The 18,681-nt window shown below is 39.0% G+C and overlaps 1 long non-coding RNA gene across 7 annotated transcripts in view; it reads left to right on the top strand.

The window, feature by feature from the left end:
* The first annotated feature begins 253 nt into the window (after nucleotides 1-253).
* The window catches only part of LOC118260016 (uncharacterized), a 135,186-nt gene continuing 116,758 nt past the window's right edge, over nucleotides 254-18,681 (top strand). For 5 of the 7 annotated variants that reach the window (XR_004782163.2, XR_004782158.2, XR_007708269.1 and 2 more), the window contains exon 1: nucleotides 325-500. This is a non-coding gene — a long non-coding RNA (uncharacterized LOC118260016). Of the gene's footprint in view, nucleotides 501-530; nucleotides 921-18,681 lie in introns of those variants that run through there. The other 2 variants (XR_004782179.2, XR_007708267.1) reach the window with 2 other exon arrangements.

Here is an 18,681-nt window from a genome sequence, read left to right as displayed (position 1 = left end):
CTGCCAGTTCTTGTAGGACATCCTGTTCTGGTGCAGTGCTTAAAAAAAAAAAAAAAAAAGTCAAGTAAATTAGGTTGAAGCGTAGTTTGGAGAGACCTGGAAGCACCTAATGGATGGGCATACACCATCATGAAACAGTGGTTTATAAAAGAATGTAAATATTTATATTCATGGTGGTAAAAGGCTCACATTTAAATTGATATTAGAGAATTTTCTCATAATGGAATGAGTTCCTGTTTCTGCTCTGAAAATAAAAGGAATTCTTCAAGAGTGAGGCAAGTTCTGAAAAGTCGCCGCACAGGGATGACGAGTCACATCTCACACTTCAATTCTGCTGAAAGAAAATAGGAGACTTCAGAATTTTAAATGACAAGATGATGAGCAACTGATTACTTGTTAAAGGACGCTGAATGTGTGGGACAGAAGGATGCACCAGGGAAGCAAGCAGATCCAGAGCTCAAGCAAGACACAGTGATAGTAGAAACAGTAAAGAAAACAAGGTAAGGCAAAGGTGCAACAGTCAATATATCAAAGAATTTGAAGGACAGAATAATTCAGAATTCCAGTCAAGGTCTGTATAGCTGATTATGAAGTACAGTTGAAAGATGTTTGCATGAAATCTACCATTTTGCTGAACTTTCACATGTATGAACCATTAATAGAGAAGGGTCTGCTCCAACATTTTTTTCCTATCATGAATTGCTGTATTCTAGCTGCACCCTTGTTCCTTCTGAAGGTGGCTACCTTTCAGGAATAGACCTGCGTTTTTTTATATATATATAAGGAGTAACACTACAAGAGGAGCTCAGTCTGTGGAGAAGAAAAGGGGCCTTGCAGGTCTTCAGCTCCTGAAGCAAAGTGCTCTGAATGAAAAAGCTGAAGCCAGCCCAAACCCCATTGTTTCTCAGCCTTACACACAGGTACTTCCATCCTCTTTCCTACTAGACCATGTATCAAAAACTTAATTTAAAAACGAAAAAGTAGAGTATATGCTCAACCATATAACTTATATGTTAATGAGATTAGCATATAGACAGAAAAAAGGTAGATGTGAAGAGCTAAATTCAGAAATATTTTGTTGCTGTTTAAAGGAGAACCTTTAGCAAAGATAAGTTTTGCTAACAAAGCATAGGATGCCTCTTATTTGAACTGTGTATCATGTGTCTGTGTCCACAGCTCAGCGTACAATTTTAAAACTGATCCGTAACCTTTTTTTCATGGGATGGTCTTAAATGTGAGAATACACAGTTGGCTATAATGGACTGTACTGTACAACCACAAAAAACCACAAAGGTTATATACTAATGAAGGTATAAAATACAGAATGAACTTGGAATGAAATGCATGGGAACATTTTGGCTCTCACAATACATGGAAAAGGGCAAGCAGAATTGTCTCTTGTGAAACATGAAGGAAATTATGTAACTGAAATTTTAAACATACAAGTTTCTTGGCTTCTCCTCCTTCCAGGATTACTGAGGTAATGAAGACGGGATTCTACTCGTACTTTTCAAAATGCTATTAATGTCATTCCTGATCTCTGATGGAAATAACTCTACTGACTCTTGATAGACTATTCATTTCTTTTGGAGCTGTAAAACACTGACTGTTTGCAATCATCTTAAAAATTTCCTTTCTCACTCACTCCAGGAGAGAATTTCCAGAAAAAAAAAATCAAGCCCAGCACAGTGTATGCTTACTTATGACATTTAAGCAAGGAGAAACATCCACTCTCTGTAATGTGACTAGAACTGCAGAGAAAAGGGGAAATGCTGCTCTATGGCACTCAGCATCCCCTTTAGTGCTGCTTTTGCAGCATTTCCCACTCCAACAAATGTTAATATGTCATCTTCACCTTGTTGTTTAAAAGCATCAATGCCAACGAAACATGCACTTTAAGAGAATCTGAATTTCTTACTTCACCATAATTTTCCACATCAGAAAGCATAGAAACCTGCAAGCAATGGGGCGCAGGCCAAATAAGCTGGAGAGGAATTTGAATGCAGGAAGGAGAGGGGCAGTTAGCTTTGTTCTTTTGAGATAATCCTTAAGGTCAAATAGTGGAGAGATGGTAGAAGAAAGGATTTGACAGAGAAGGGAACTTAGTTCTCACATGGAAAACTATAGCCTTATTTTATTTTTTCTTTAGGTCACGCATCAAGACAATTCAAGTAAAGGTTGAACAGTTCTAGATCTCTGAGAGAAAAAGCCCCTCTCTTCACTTTTGAACGAAACAGCATTTTTAGTACTCCTGCAAATGAAACAGTAGAAAGAAAAAGTTTTGAGGTGCATGGAGACGTAACAGCTGTAAAGCGTTGTTGATATGATGCTTTTATCTTTCTGAACTGGGAAAAACCTGGTGGTGAGTGGTGATTTAGGCTTTGATTTGTAGCACCCGTGCTATACAGGTGATGGCATCCAAACAGGGGGAACACCTGTGAGCTGCTTGCATGCCATAGGAAGGTTTTGCTCCCTCATTTGAGAATGTGTGGGGGTAAGTATAGGTCTGCTCTGTGTGAGTTTTCTTCAAAGCAGCATACTAGTTCTTGGTTTTACAGTTATTTTAGTTTTCCAACACTGCAAAGCTAAGAGAGAAGCTGACCTCTGATGAGCAGCAGCGTGTGGTTTCCTGTGCTGCGTAATGGAGGTGAGTGACTGGCTGCCAAAGGGAAGCGAGGGGTGTTAATTAATTAAGTTACAGCAAGGTGATTTCCAAATGGGCGATGGGGAAAAGAGGAGGTAGATTAGGATAGCGGAAAAAGGGTAGTGCTTGGTAGGCTAAGCGGATGAAACGCTGTTCCTTATTTACAGGTATGCAGAAGGGTTTGGGCAGCTCTGTAACAGTCTCAGTATTTCTTGCTACCACTTACCTGTGGAAGAGGCATTTGTACCTGCTTATGTCAATGTCTATGTCCTTTTGCTGCTCTGATGGATGTGTTGAAATTTATAGAGCTTGCTGCTGTTTTCAGGACAGTCTAAATCTGATTAGCAAAGCTAGTTCTTATTAAGGTTTGGGAGCATATTAATGAAGCATTTCCAGAAAACTACCGCTGTTTCTGCGCATGCTTAAGAAATTCAGCCACTCTTTCCTACCAGATACCTTCAGTCTATAGAGGTTTGTCTTGGGTTGGGCTTTGTGGTCACAGGTATACGCACCTCTGTAGTGTTTTGTATCTGCTGGTGTGTAGGGAAGAGAAGGTTGGAGATGCTGTGTCCAAATCGTTTAAATGAAAGTAGTTAGTGTTTGCCACTGTAGTCCTCTTTGGTCACAGTCCATCTTGGCCATCAGGGGAGATGGAGGTGCTGGAGAAGAGGTCAAAACCAAGAAGAAAATCGCACTGGTGCATGTGGAGGTTAGAGCTTTTCCAGAGGTTCCTCTTCTTTGTTCATGTTGATCTTAAAATGCCATATACAATGGGAACTGGTTGAAGTGCTGTGTTTTTTCATTCCTATATTCTGTTCGCTTTGAGTTTATGCAAATATGCCAGCCCCACAAGTGTTTGTTTTTTTTTTTTTCCCTCATTCTCATGAGGAAGAAAGAATTTCACCAACTCAAAAAAAAGTTGGTATGGGTAATTTTAAGTCGAAGTGAACTAGTCTAACCATTGAAACAGCCCTTACTCAGGGTAAAATTGCACTAACTGGAAGCCCAGTGCTGGATACTGGCATAAGGCAGGTGTGGTGGCGATTAGAGTCTGAAAGTGAAGCGTGGCTCCGTTGCATCAGTGGATCATCCTAACTGCAGGAGGCAGAGCATCAGCTGGTCTCAGTTAGCATGGGGATGTGTGCCTCCAGCTGGCTTGCTGCCTGGCACACGCCTGTGCCATAACAAGAGACAGGCAGGACTTAGGAGCACATTAGAAGACAACTTGACACAGAGCTGTGCAGGCAGCGCAGAAGATGAAACAGGGAGCTTTAGAGATAGGCGTAGAGTAAATTACCAAAGCATTTCTCTTTTCCATGTGTTTAATTTGAGGTCTGAGTTCATAATAAGTGATACCATGTGGGGCTTCCTTAAAGTAATACTTACCTATTGTAATCCCTTAAACACTCCGAGATGCCTGGAGCATGAAGTCATTTTAATCTATTACCTGGAATGTACTAATCACACTCAACAAATTTTTGAACTGCTATTAAATACTTGAGTGTTGTTCTCCCCACTCCAACCAGTACAGGGCTGGAGATATTGCTGTTTCTGCAGCAACCCTGGCACGGACACAGTTATATCACGTACAGCCACGTTCTTGAGGGATGTTGGGTGCATAGATTGCTTTAAGCACATCTGTATGTTTGGACAACATAAATTAATAGTCCCACGGTTAATGCACTGTGTAGCTTTCTCCTTGGTTCAGCTGGTAGTTTTCAGAGAGCTGTTCTACTGGGGGGGACCTTTTTTTTTTTTTTTTTCCTTCTTCCATGCAATACATGATAAACATAGTGACTGTTGCTTTTTACCAGACAACTTGTTTGGCCCTGCCTCGACTCTCAATAAATGTCCTAAAGATCTCACTGAGGTGGTTGTCTCACATTACCAACCTAAGCACAAAAGAAACAACGTTCTGTGTTCCTAGGTCTCTTTATAATGAATAGCCCTGAGAATCTGAGGAATGCAAGAGTTTTCCAATAAAAGCATCATAGTAATTGTATTAAATAAGTGAATCATACATGTCATCTTTCAAATATGCTGGCATGGATTTTGTTAAGACTGACTGACTTGGCTAGCATGGTAGGTATGTTTCTAAAGAATGGAGCTTAATGATAATATAGAGATCTGATCTCAAAGCTAGGTAGGGCTAGATCTTGAACATGCAAACCTTCTGGGGCATAACAGTGTGTAGAACTAGTTGCTTTTTATTTCAGGAGATGCTGCAATGGCAGAAGTGGTTTCTGTGAAAAATGAAAAATAAAAAGTTTCCACTGTGATCCTGACAGCCTGATGGCACTAAAAAAAATCAGTGGGATTGGAAGGAGCTGAATTCAGAGCCAGTCTAATGTTTTTCAGTTAAGGGAGCATAATCTATTTGCAGTGGAGCTACTAGCTGCTCAGTCAATTTCCACCCTATAACATTTTAGATCCTGCACAGCTCTTTCCTTGAAAGAACAGGGCTAGACTGCATGAGAGACAGAAGTCCTGCTCTCATTCCTCGAGAGATTGCAAAATCTGTGATTTGTGTTAATAGTCTGTCATCTTTTCCTATTCTAATTAGTTATATGGGCTTGCTGCTACTTACTGATTTAAAGTGGCCCTGTTCCACCACCAAAAGGTTTGCTTTTTGTGTCAGAAGGGATGGTTATATAGCCTAGACCTGAGGAAGTGTTAAGAAAATACAGATAATCTTGGGGAATGCTTTGAGACTTTCTAAATGAAGGCCACTTCAGAAAAGCGATGCGTAGGTGCATGAGCCAATTTGCAAGTGTCCAGTGCCATTTTCAATAGTGACAAGTTTTTTCTTGTACAACTCACGATCAGGAGAAGCCCCATTTAAGTAATATCACACAGCAAGGTGTTTGAACTTATTTAGGAGCTTTTTACCCTACTGCTTGGTTTTATGCTTCTGTTTTACTATTATTTTCCTAAGATACAGAGAATCCCATACTGATGTGTCTTAAATAATACAGCTCAAATTTTCATCTGAACTCAGCATCACTCATTAAAATTGGTCATTAAAGGAGATGTGCTCGTAGTAGTAATAAATAAATGATTGATTAATCTGAACACAAACATGGACTCTGAATACAGGTTAATAGTTAAATACTCATTATAATGAACTTTGTATTGCTACAGTGTGCAGCACCTGATCCCCACCCAATGCCCTTAGAACCCAGATAATAATTTCTTCATTTACTTTGTGCCTCCAGTGATGTTGTAATTGTGGGAATCGTTTTTGTTTTGATTTTTTCCACTTCATTTTTAATTTAAATCATACAAAAACTCTGCTTTTTTCTGTTTCTGTGCCTTTCAGGGATATTTTTAGTGTAAGTTCTAACATGCATTCATTGCTCAATTAGCTCCTGATGCTGAGGGGAGAGGTGTAAGCTAATTGTCCAGTGTTATTAATTTAATGAAATGTGGGAATTAATTTCTGGAAACACATCAGAAAAATATTTAATTTCATCTTCATCTGTTCTTTCAAACAACAAATGAACAGCAATAATAAACAAGCCAGTACTGGTCTTGGAAAAAAATGTGAAGAATGAGAAACTACAGACCTCCCTAATAAAGAAGTCACTAAATATTTGATTTCTACAGATCAGAATTGAATCAAACTTCTTTAATACGTATTTTTATTCCTGGCCTAGCATTGTTTATCCATTAAGATCCCTATGAACATTAATGTACATGTTGTAGGAAATGCAGCCTCAAGAACCAGGAGACCTCCTGGCTTTTAATATTTTTTTTTTTTTTTTGCATGACTGCAGAGAAAGAAATCCAAGAAGTAACTGAGAACAAACTTGCTGGTTGGTCCCAGGCTCCTTGGGCAGTTTTTGTTTGTATTTTTCCTGGAGCCCTTGTCCATCCACATGGAACACCATAAGGCTCTTTTGGAAGTGTTTGGAAGATTGGTTTAAGCAGTAGTCATTTTTTAAGGATAGTTCTTCCGTTGTTTCACCTACCTGTTACGATCAGTATCGATGTGACTGTTGGATCTCTGCCCTGTGTTTCCTTGTTTACCAGGTGCCCTCTGAATTCAGAACTAAAAAGCTTGCTGGGTCCCACCTGTGCTTGATACACAGGGTGCTCTGCTTCCTTCTGCCCCATCCCCACACCTCATGGGTAGCTCAACCCTTCTCACAAGCAATTTAAAAAAAATTTAAGTGCTCTACTTTTTCCATTCTCTTTTTGGATTGAGTTCATGATTTCCACATGCCTGGGACTGGCCTTACTCATGGTACAAGTTTTGAGGTGTCAGCCTGTAAGTGGGGTTGCCATTTCTTAAGCCTGCAGCAGTGAGCGATTTAGGCATTCTTTTCCCCAAACAGTCGTCTTAAAGTATTTATATTTCGCCATATTCTTGGGACTTTAATCTGTAGTTTGTTCCATACAAAAGCATGTTTAAAAACTGTTGTGGGGTTTTGTTCTAAGTAGGAGCCACTTGTGATGCTCTATTTCTGTAGAAATAACTTCCAGAAAACTAGGCATCCTAAGACACTTCATGGCAGAAGAGGAATTAAAAGCAGAGCTACTGAGTCATTTTGGCAAGGGCCTCTAACCAAAACAATTCTTAATGTTAACTGTCTTATTAATGGAAGCTTAAGTGTTTCTGAATTTCAAGTTCACTGTAGTACCGTTTGTTTTTTATGCAAGCTTTTCCATGAGATTACAGACTTTTTATGTCACTTTCAGACTTGTTTTGTTACGGATTTTTTTTCCTTGCACTCTTCATTTCAGTTGTGGACTGAGAGATTGCAAGCAAGTAGCCTTAGGACTTGAGGTGGTAGGGGAGTTCATGTTTGCGTACAGGAATCTGCTGCCTGTGAATTGGTGTGTGTATTCAATTTATCTGAAATGAGAATCAAAGTTACAAAGACACGTTTGTTTCTATTGGGCATTTCCTTTTTTTTGTAGCATTAGAAACCTCTTACAAGCCTTGTCCCTCTGAAACAGTGCCTCTTCCAGGTCTTGAACTTGTTTCAGGGTAATTTCATCTGCTGTAGAAAATGTCTCCAATAACAGACTTGATGCATCTGCAAAATTGACACCTTCAAGGACTTTTGAAAAGTAAAAAACATCATGAAATTGGCTCCTTTCAATGCTCAGAGAATCCACAGGTGTGGTTAAAATCATAGGCTTTTAATAAATACTAGAGAATCGTGAAATTACAAGAGTATTTATCAAAGGTGATTCTTGACTGAGGGTCCTCTCTGTATATGGATCTAGTACTAACTTCTGAAAACTCTTCTTTATCCTTTTTCTCCACTCCAACCCCAAATTGTGCTCTAGAGGCTTTTGACTTAGCCAGGCACATCAAACAATCCTGCAACTGGCACTTGGGGAAGAGGGGACAGCTTAGCTCAGCAGTTAAACACTTACCAATAAAAAGGCAAGGTGGTAATTTTGCTGTTCTTGGAGCCTTCTTTAGTAAAACCAAAAGTGTATTCTGATCTTTTTCTGAAAGAGACAGCTACACTGTACTGCATGACTAGGTCCCAAGCATACCTTTATCAGTAGAGAACAAATGCCTTCTCTATCTCCGTGATGAAAATGCTGTGAGATCATTGCTTTGGCTGCGTTTGTCCTTTCCCTTACAAAGTAAAGTTTTGTGCACGTTGAAACACATTGAACCGTAGCAGTTATTGTTTTCGGTCATTGCTTATAAATTGGGATTTAGGGTCACTTATGGCCTTTTGAAAATGGTAGAGAACAGATGTCTTCTTGCACCTGTTGAGTGCTAACTGCTTTGCGTGACAGGGTACTTGCAGGAAATGGTTGCCACTGTTACTAGGGTGGGTGTGCAGGAAAAGAGGAGCTCGGAAATGGGAGGCAGGTGCCTGTGAGCTCTCTGCTAATACTTGGTTCATGCAATTGCTCATTTGTGCTTACTTGGTTATAAACAGGTTAGTATTTAGAGAGGAATAATAATGTACAAAGTTAACATCACTTTAGTATGCAGAAAAACTGGAGTTAAACATTTGTCCCAATTCTGCAAAGAATCTTCCTGTGTTGCTGTGGATTTTGCAGTAGCGTTTTTTGTATTCTGGTTTTAAAGTTGTTTTTTTTAAAGTATTTTTTTTTCCACTGAAATATGAATCTGCTTGCCAGCCCACAGCATAACTACAGATACAGCTTAGTATTGTAATGTCTCTTTCATCTGAAAACCTTGAAAAAGCAAATGGATAAAGACTCCCAGTATCATTGCCTTGTGTGGCAGCGTTATGAGGTACAGTGGAATATTGAGTTACTGCTGGATCCATCTAAAAGCCTGAGGAGAGCTGCACTGCTATATGGCAGTAGTCATTCCTGTAGTTCCACTAAATTTGTGGTTGTTGTCGCTAGCAAATTCTTCATGTCCATTACAGAATGTGAGCTGGAGAAAATCTTGCTTGTAATGAGTGAGATCAAAACTGGAGTATTCAGAACTCCAGTACTGATCAGTCCTGTTAATCTGCATACTGTGTCCTCGCCACAAGCCTGCGTTCTTGGCATTGTTTTTGATGAGGTTCTGTTGTTGATGCACTCAACAAAAATATTTCTTTTGATAAGTTTATGTATGCATGGGAATTGACCCACTCCATTAGAAAGGGGGGGAAAAAAAAGAAATGCCACAGATTTTGCATTACCCAAGCTGCCTCTAGAAGGAAAGGATAGCAGCCCATGAGGTATTTGGAGTTACTGTAGAAATAGAGACCGTGAACAATGCTATTTCAGCAAATTGATAGGAGTATGTAGAAAAACTCTAAACACCTAGATCTCAGAGACCTCTCATTCTCCTCTGATGCTAAGAGAAGGGGATTAGTTAGGAACTTGACATCAAATTAAATGTTAACTACTGAAGAAAAATGATGATTGTTATTGGGAATAATGTTTTTCTTTATGCTGGTAACAAGACAGATTTGGGAAAAATAATACAAATCTTAGCAGAACAGTTTTAACCATGGCTTTTGTGTGAGCTGGTCAGTGGCATGATCTAAAGATCTTCTTTAGCAGCATATGAGCTGTAAGTCAGAAAGATTGAAATAGTAACTGAAAAACCTATGTGAGAAAAATTCTGAAGCTTACTCTTAACTGTCTTGGCATTATCTACATACATGTGAGTTTCATGAGAAATGTATACCCCGAGTAGTGTTGGGCAAGGTAGATGTAGCCACTTGGAGTTACATCTGCCTTGTAAAAAGAAAAAACAAAACAAAACCAAAAAAAAACCCACTAACCCTGCATTTTAATTTCCGAAACAAAAAAATACTTCATATTCTATTCCTCGGGAGAAGGAAAGGCAAGATACCATCTGATTCCTAAAAGACTGTCACAAAGACGTGAGGTTTAGTGAATATACTAGGTGTTTTCAGCAATGCCTTTGAGGTTCACCCACTAACAGTACTTCTGAAAAAGCATAAAGTCTGCATCTTATTCTTTTGATGGATTACCAGAATCTAAGGCTCATGCCTGAACTTAGTGCAGCACAAACTGTAGCTAAGGCAGAAAAGGAGGAAATGAGATGAGAATGCCTGAAGAAACTTTGAATGTCCTTGCTTTGATGTATTTCACAATCTTAGCATGACTTCATAACTAGCAGTATACAATATATACAGGACTCGGAGAGCCAACACAGCATGACGACCAGAAAAAGCAGTATGTGTTATATATCAGGAGAAAAGTGAGCTGAAGTTATCAGATGTAACAGCAGAGTTCAAGCAAAGTTGTTAAGAAGGTACCCATTGTGGCCTCGTAGTCATGAATTGACCTGTATTTTATTTCTGAAGAGTGTATTAAGTCCTGATCATCTCTAGAAAGAATTAAGGTGTCTTTACCCCCATATTAGAGCAAATAATAAATAAAGGTTATGTTACTGTTCTGCATGGCATGCTTACCTCCAGGGATGGTCTGGCACTTCCTGAAATAAAACATTTTACTTATTGTCAGTCTCTGGAAACCTATTGCTCTCATGAGTAAACCCCTGTACGCAACTTGTAATGAGGTGCAAGACTAATTGGATATCTCATTAGGAAAACATGCTATGAAGAGAATGTTGGACACCCTGCATATTCAGAGAAGAGGAACCAGCTGTAATATATCTTGCTGTACAAAAATGTGAAGATTGACAGGACACAAATGCTAAACAAATACTTCACTACTGTTTTAAGGGCTTTGTTGAGACCTCTTTTGCTGTGATTGGTGCCTCAGCAGTGTTTTGCTAACAAGGATAACATCGTTGGCCTGTAGTAATAAACTTTGAGTTGATTACAGAGCCACCTGATCTCAGGATGACTGTGGACACTTGTGCATAGGAGACAGCTTGCTGTCTCCGGCAAATATGAGGTAGCCAGGAAAAATGCTTAGTAAGATTTCTTCACAGCTTGCCTGAAGGGGGAAGCAAAGACAAATGTGTTACTGTTCCTGTCCCACCTCAAGTTTAGTAGATCTTTGAGATATTCTAAAACTCAAGTGTTTTAATAGCAATCCTGGTACGTCATGGAGGTTTTGCTGTCCATCTGTACTCAGATCTGACTGCTGCAATGACAAAAATGATGGTGCTTTTATGACTTCTAAAAGATGTTTTCAGACATTAGAGAACTGAGATTGCAAAGACAGGTGAGAAGCAACTTCTAGCCTGTTTATGAGTGGTAACTGCTACAACGTCTGCCCACTCACTTCTGTGCAGCAGGATAAACTCTTAGAACAACCATGGAGATGGAATCACAACAAAGGCGATAATTTGACTAGCAGAATGCTTTTTTGGCATGTAAGCCAGGCTGACTTTTTTGTTTTGTTTTGTTTTTGTTTCTGAGCTCACTTTGACTTGTCTGGTGGAAAACAGGACTTAATCTGGCCACCTAACAAAACTGATCTGGGATTCCTCTAACAACTTATTCACTTTTCTAAGTGCGTGGGCTCAAATGGGTGTTTGCAACCTAACTGCCAAGTAGCGTGTAGCCTTTCCATTGCAGAGGAAAAGTAAGGTCTTTTCTGATGACTTACAGAGTTGCTTCTATTATCCTGAAAGACAAAGGACCAACTTCCCTGCTGATTTTACTTTACAGGCTGTAATTTGGTTTCATCTGTAGACAACTTGGCTTTAGGTGGGAATGCTGGGTCCTGAAACAGTACAAAATACTAACCGGCACAAAGGATGAGATGTGCTCTGAGAGGCAGATCCTCTACTGTGCTGTAAAGATAGAATATTTTTTTGTTGAAAGATTAAGATGCCGTCTGTCACCTCTTAAAGCAGTACTCAGAGTTTGATTTCTAGCTTCTCAGCCAAGTGTCTGTTGTCAAAAGCGTTCACCACTGAGAGAGGTAAAAGAATGAAAGATGTTGCCAAACAAATAGTAAAAAATAAAATAAAATAAAATCAACATTCATTGTTGTTCCAGATGAGGAGTATATTAAAGATGTGTTAAGGTAGCATGGTTGAACTTAGCTTTGGTATTTCCTGACTTTTATTTTTTTTAACCTACATTGTATTGGTGTTTTTAATGCTAGTTTGATTAGCAGGTCAGTCTGTGTTCATTGCTTAAGAAATGGTGTATGATAATTTGAGACAGGTGTGTATAACATCTTGGATCTAGCCTCCCTTCCCCTTACTTCAAGATACTTTAATTCATGAGTAACCAGAATATTATAACGATATTTGGAGAGGTACTGAGAGATGCAGAAACATTGCTCACCAAATAAGTAGTGTTATCCATTTTATGCATGCTTCTAAACTTATATCAAAGATTAATTAGAATAGCATTGCTATTCTAATTAGGGTAAAAAGATAGGGAGCTGTATCAAAGCTGAAGCCCAGCGCGTGAGCACAAACAGAGGCTGTCTCTCTAAAGAAGAATTTCTTTTTCACAGATGGAGGAAGCCTTTTGCCTCAAAGACTTGTTCTACTCTAATGAAAATCATAAGGCAGGCATTAATTCTGTAGTTTAAGAATACTGACTTGCCACTTAAATTCAGCTTTGTGCACTGTGGCAAATGCAGTAAGTAAGCATATTTTGTGTGTCCTTTCCCCAGTTACTTTGTCAAGCAGGCAATCTTAACATCCATGAGCAATACAGAATTCTGTTGTAGTGTATTTTAACTTCAGTGAAAAAAATTACAGTGATAAAAGTTTGTGTTTGCAAGTAACATGACAACTTGTCATCCAAAGCAAAGTTTGGTGGAACAGAGACATGTTGTCTTCCTTTCCATTTTTGCCCAAGAGCGTACTTCTTTAGGACTTAAAATACAATTATTTTGATAATAGCGACTGCTTGGCAGCTAACATCTGAGGAGAAAGTAAAGGAGTTAGTGGGTTTTACATGGAATTAAAATATATCTAAAACTGGGTCCAGCAACCTAATTTTCAATATAGAATGTCTGGATTAATTCCTTATCTTTATAACTTTCATTCTTACAAATAATCTTGTCATAAATTACCATAAATCTCATCCTAAAATATTAAGGTAAAATAAAATGATACAAAGCAACAGGGGGCTAACTTGTTCTAACATTTTGCACGTGAAATATGATTACAGCATTTCCAAACTGACTCGGTATCCTTTGACAAACACAGTGAGAAGCAAATGAAAACAACTAGCCCTCCATTTGCACATCTGTTAACTCATTGACACTGACGTGAAACCCTTCACTGACCCGTTCAATGCGAGCAAACAGAACGTGCTCAAATGAGAAGAAATAATTTTGGAGAAGAGTCCACAAGTAACTCATAAGAAAGTGTTGAATTGTCTGACATGCAGATATGTGATGGCTGTAAAATAATGACAGGAGGAGAGATTAATGAAGCAGATGGCTGTGTCAGGAATTAATCGAATGTCAGAATACAGTCTGGAGCAGTGGGGAGGATGGTTTGCATGTACTCAGAAAATGGTACCAAATGTAGCTCAGAAACGTCTCAATCACTTGGTCTGTATGGAGAGCAAAGGGCTGAGCTGACTTCCGAGCGCCTTGCTGGCTGCGTTGTAAGCAGTGTGTGTTAGATCAGGAGAGGCTGCTGGGTGCATGGCATCGGTGTGAGCTGCTGCGCTGCTTTCAGAGCAGTTGTGGCTGTTGGTGGCCTGCTGGCCAAGAGGGTGTGCAGGGACATCTACCGGAGGAGGCAGAGATGTGAAAAGTCAGTCTGTAAAGAATGGGTGTTTGAACTTCTCTGAGAAGTTTGCTGTAATGCTCTGAGTTAAAGTACTCTGCACACCTGGGTTTCTGTACCACTGCTAGGTTCCTAACCATCACTGTAACTAGAGCATCTTGTGTATCCAAAACTTCTTGTATAGTTTCTTCGCATGGCTAAGCAGTATATGTGCCCTCAGTTCCACTGTGCTACTGAAGGAGCAACGTTGGGTTGTTTTTTTTTCCAAGCACCATGCTGTTTATGTCTTAATCCTGTGCTTTTTATTTATCAAAACATAAAACCTCTGGTGGCAGAAAACACCAAAAATTTGAACAGGACGTTGTCTCACCCCACGTGCAGTATGTGGCAGTCTCAAAGTGACTCTGATCAGAGTTGCTTTCCAACCTGCTTGCTGTCAAAGGATCTCCTACGGGCACTGTGAAAAACGACATTAAGACCAGAGTAGGAGCAATAAACTTCTGTCTTCCACGGTTATAGACATCCTAAAGCCTACTCAAAGGTGAGCTTAAACTGTACCCAAAATCATTGCTTTTCACTTGAAGTTGTAGAGGTGGAAAAAAAAATTCTCTTGATATTGATGATAGATCACTTTTGAAGAAATCTCCAGTGTGGTGATTTATTTGGTTTTAGTGTTGTTCTTGTGCTGGAGTAATACTGATTAGGGCTAAGACCCTTTTTCAGTGCATTCCTTTAAAGAACTTTTTGGGAGACCTCAGATATAGGGCCCCCTGTTCTTGTCCTTGTACTTGAAAAATTATTAGTGGAGTCACCCTGTAGTAATTTCACACCAGAGGAGTGTCATGATCGGGCCTGTGGAAAAGTAGGACTCTTTCAACATATTGAAAATATAAAGCAAACCATTTTTTTTTCTTCTGAAGAACTTGTAAAGTTCATTCTGAGCCCTGAGAAACCCACACAAAAGTTCCACTTTTTTATGGGGCTAGTTTTAAAGTTGTTTTCTTTAAATAAATAAAGAAAACTAATAAAAAGGGATCTCTTTCTTTACAAGTGGTTTAATCCCACTGCTAGAGAGGATATAATCCAGATGACTCTCTCAGGGGATAAGAAAGACTTGTGCCAATGTTCCCGTATTGCTGAAAGATTCACCAGGCAACTTTCCTAGCTGAGAGAAAATGAATTACTGCATCACTATTTAGCTTTACCTCCCCACTTTGACCCTCACTCACTTTTCTTAAATCTTTTGAGAAACAAAAAGGCAGCAAAGCTTCAAGTGAAAACCTTAAAAGGAATTCCTGATTGCTTTTAAAAGGTAGCCTTGCAAACTCTTGATACAGCAGTTAACTGAAATTTGACATTATGCAGCTTATTTTCATTTAGTTATGTAATGATGTAAGAGAGTATTGTTAAAGATACTTTGGTAAAATTACAAGAACTCCTAAAGTTCTGATTTGAAGAAATCCAAGTCATCTGAAGGTAACATTTAATAGTAAAAGTTTTGAATAGCTGAACTCATCTCTTTGTGTGGTGTTACTTTCTTCTTCAACAAATATTTGCCCCAACTTTATATTTTTGTTGTATTTGTTCTACACATTGTACTAGTGGTTGGGGGGAGGAGGGGTGTGGATTCCAAAAATTATACCAGATGTTGCATCTTTCAAAAATTCACTTTTTCTGTATCCCTTTTGTGGCTGCATGAGTTGTTTAGAACATCGTTATTAGCATAATACCTACTGATTTTAACTTGGAGTTTGCTCTCGAGACTTTTATTTGCTTATATTTTATTTCTTTATCCTGCAGCATAGTCAAATGTTAGTGACACTATGGAAATGTACCCTTGATAAAGCCGTGTTCACACAAACTTCTCTGAAACACAGCCACTAGATTAGCTGTTTGAGTAACGTGAATTAAGGAAGTCAACCAGAACTAGTTATTCATAACCCCTTGCTTCAGAACATCTTCATAGTTTAAAATGCATGTAAAGCAAAACCAAGCTTCTGTTACAATTCAGCTAAAAGGGCATAACTTTTTGTTTCCTATGGGGGTGCCCAGCTGAAAGGATTGTCCTGTTGACCCACCATCAGAACAGTAGGGTCTGATCCGGTATGAATAGTGTCTTTTCTCTAAGATTTGGTCTTTCTATATTTTTTTTCTCTGCAACTGTGGATAATGTGCTTTAAACCATTAGTTTTTATTTCATTCATCTTCATTGCAGAGTGTATTTACTTTCTCATGTTATGAAGCACTCTTTCCCGTGACCTAGTCTGTTGACTGGCGATGCATAAAGATAGTGTTCAAATGAATGAACCCTCATAATCTGGTCCTCCCCTCTTACCTCTGAATTCTCAGCACAGATGCATGCACCAAGCCTATCTCTGTACAGCCAGCTATTATAGAAAGCGTAGTAAACAAATAGAGTTTTTGGGGTCCCAGGTGTTACATGAAGTGTAATAAATAGAGCTTTGGGGGTCCCTCTCAGCAGAGAGCTGATCGAGTAGTTGGAAGAGGACAGAGAGATCTCATCTCGTTCTGTCATTGACTTGCAAGAGCTCGTGGATTATTTTAGGAACCCTCTTTGTATTGTTGGGGCTGAGTTTCAAGTAGTGCTGCAAAGCAACGAGTCCAGTTGGCAGGCAGAAAAACTCCCCAAACTTCAAAGTGAAATTAGACTAGCATAAGCAGCATTTCAAAAATAAGATGAATCAGGTAAGGGAATAATTTGTGGAAAAGGATCCTTAACACACCAATGCCAGAGATGTTCCCTTCTGGACTGCACGTAGCGTAGACAATGCTTCACTGAAAAGGAAGGAATGGGAAGGTCCATTCCTTCTCACAACTGTAACACAAAGCACTGCTGCCTTTGTGCTCGTACATTCTTTTTCACTTAGCAGCAAGCTTCTTGGTGAAGATCAGAAAACTGTTTAAATAACCACTTCCTGGCATGTCCTTGAGTTGCTGATAGCTCAAAGAAGATTTTTTTTTTTTAAGAGAGAGTATTCTGTTCTTGATCATGGCTTGTGTGGGACTGTTTGTGGCTAATTAGTATGTATAAAGTGTAAGTAAAAATCTTAATGATTTGTGTATGTACAAATGTATGACCAAATGCTTTTTTCTGCTGTAGAAAACTGTCACACAGAAGCACTTTGAAATGGCCACCTGACTTAGAAATAGACCTGGGATCTCCGTAGTCTGATATTTTGTCTGCATTCATGAATAATACCAGACTAAGAGTAAAATGGAAAAAAAAATTCTATTGCATGTTAAAGTAGGGCATGAATGCCTTCATCTTACCATGGCCTTCATCTCCGTTGTGCTCTGAAGCAGGGTACAACTAACTAATTTTAAGTCTCTTTTTTAGTTTAGGTGCTATTTTGAAAACTTTATTGTATTTCTTCTTTCTCTTCCCTTTCAACATAAACTTTCAACCTTTCTTCAATCTGAGTTTACGGAGGAGTTGCCTATTCCTGTAATAGCTGTAAGTGCCTTTCTCAAAATCTATTCTAAGTATATAACATTATTCTGAGATGTATTTTGCACTAGGATGTGTCACTATTATATAAAGACAAATTAACTTGTCTTAAGACATAAAACTGCATAGATGAAAACAGTGGGAACTGAATGTTAAAGATGAACTGCTGGCAGCACTTCAATTGAAATGTCAAAGCATCCAGTCAATCACTTTATCAGCTCATAACTATATTTTTTTCACCTGTGGATGAACAGCGAGGATGAACTTTACATATATCATCTGTAGCCCTTTTGAGCGTGACTGGTTATGGTTGCACAGGTTCTTCCTTGATGGAATTATTCCTCTACAGTGCTAAATCTATATCTAAACTGCAGGCAGGTCTTTGGAGTGCCTTCAAATTACCATACAGTAGCATGTTTTTGACTGGTTTCATGTCAATTCAGGGTAGAATGAGATGTGGTGCCATCGCTGCTTACTCCTTTCCATCCAAAGGAGTCCAGGCACATGGACCAGACTTTAGGTGTGCAAAGTATGTCTGGATTTACTCTAAGTGAGCAAAACCAAAATCAGTATCCTTTCTGTCCTTTCCATGCAAATGGTATTAGTGTTATCAATAACTAACCTAAAAAAAAAAGAGTCAGTTGCATTGGAGTTTCAGTGACTCAGAAATAAATGCCAGTCTTTAATTGGCATTTCTGTTACTAGCTCCTCAGAGTCCTCCACTACTACTGCACATCCACATTCAGGCCTTCAAAATTAGCCTAGCAAGATTGGTTCTTCCTTTTGTGGTTGTCAGATAGCAGGGGAGATTGGAAAGGGTCATTCCATGTAAAGAAAAAGCAGCTGGTTACCAGTTTTCCTACGGAGGCTTCAACACTGGCAGTAATGAAGGGAGTCCTGAGATAACGATAGAAATTGAAGATAAATCTTATTTTCATTATAGTTCTTCATCTTCTTGTTTATTTGCATTTTTACTTTAACTGTAAAACTGGAACAGGGTAGCAATAGAGGTTTATGTTCTCTGTGAACTGCAGTTAAAGCCTCACAAGATCTGAAGGGCAGAAAAGCAAACCGAATCAAACCAGGAGCTCGTTCATTCCCCTAACACAGTGGGTCACAGGACACCCCCGACAGCACGGAAGAGGAGAAAATGGAAAACCAGGACTGTTCAGCAGACTGAGGATGGGATGGGAAGAAAGCTACAGGTGAAATTGCATTTGATTGTTTTATACTAAATTTGTACGTTGGCCGGGATCCCTGATACGAATTCTTCACACTAGAAAAATGTTTCTCAGGGGAATCTCTTATTACTTTTTTTTTCCATTGTGATGAAAAAAAGTAATGATATGAAGTGGAAAATGTCAAGTAAAATTAATCTAAATATTGGCCCTATGTAACACAATAGAAAACACATTTCACTGTGTGGTGGTGTTATTCACTAAAGACCTTAAGTACAGGTGTGCCAAACTGTCAGGACGT

Source organism: Cygnus atratus, chromosome 4 (genome assembly GCF_013377495.2).
Source record: "Cygnus atratus isolate AKBS03 ecotype Queensland, Australia chromosome 4, CAtr_DNAZoo_HiC_assembly, whole genome shotgun sequence".
Lineage (NCBI taxonomy): Eukaryota > Metazoa > Chordata > Aves > Anseriformes > Anatidae > Cygnus > Cygnus atratus.
Note: the sequence above shows the minus strand (reverse complement) of the source record. Positions and strands in the feature narration are given on the sequence as shown.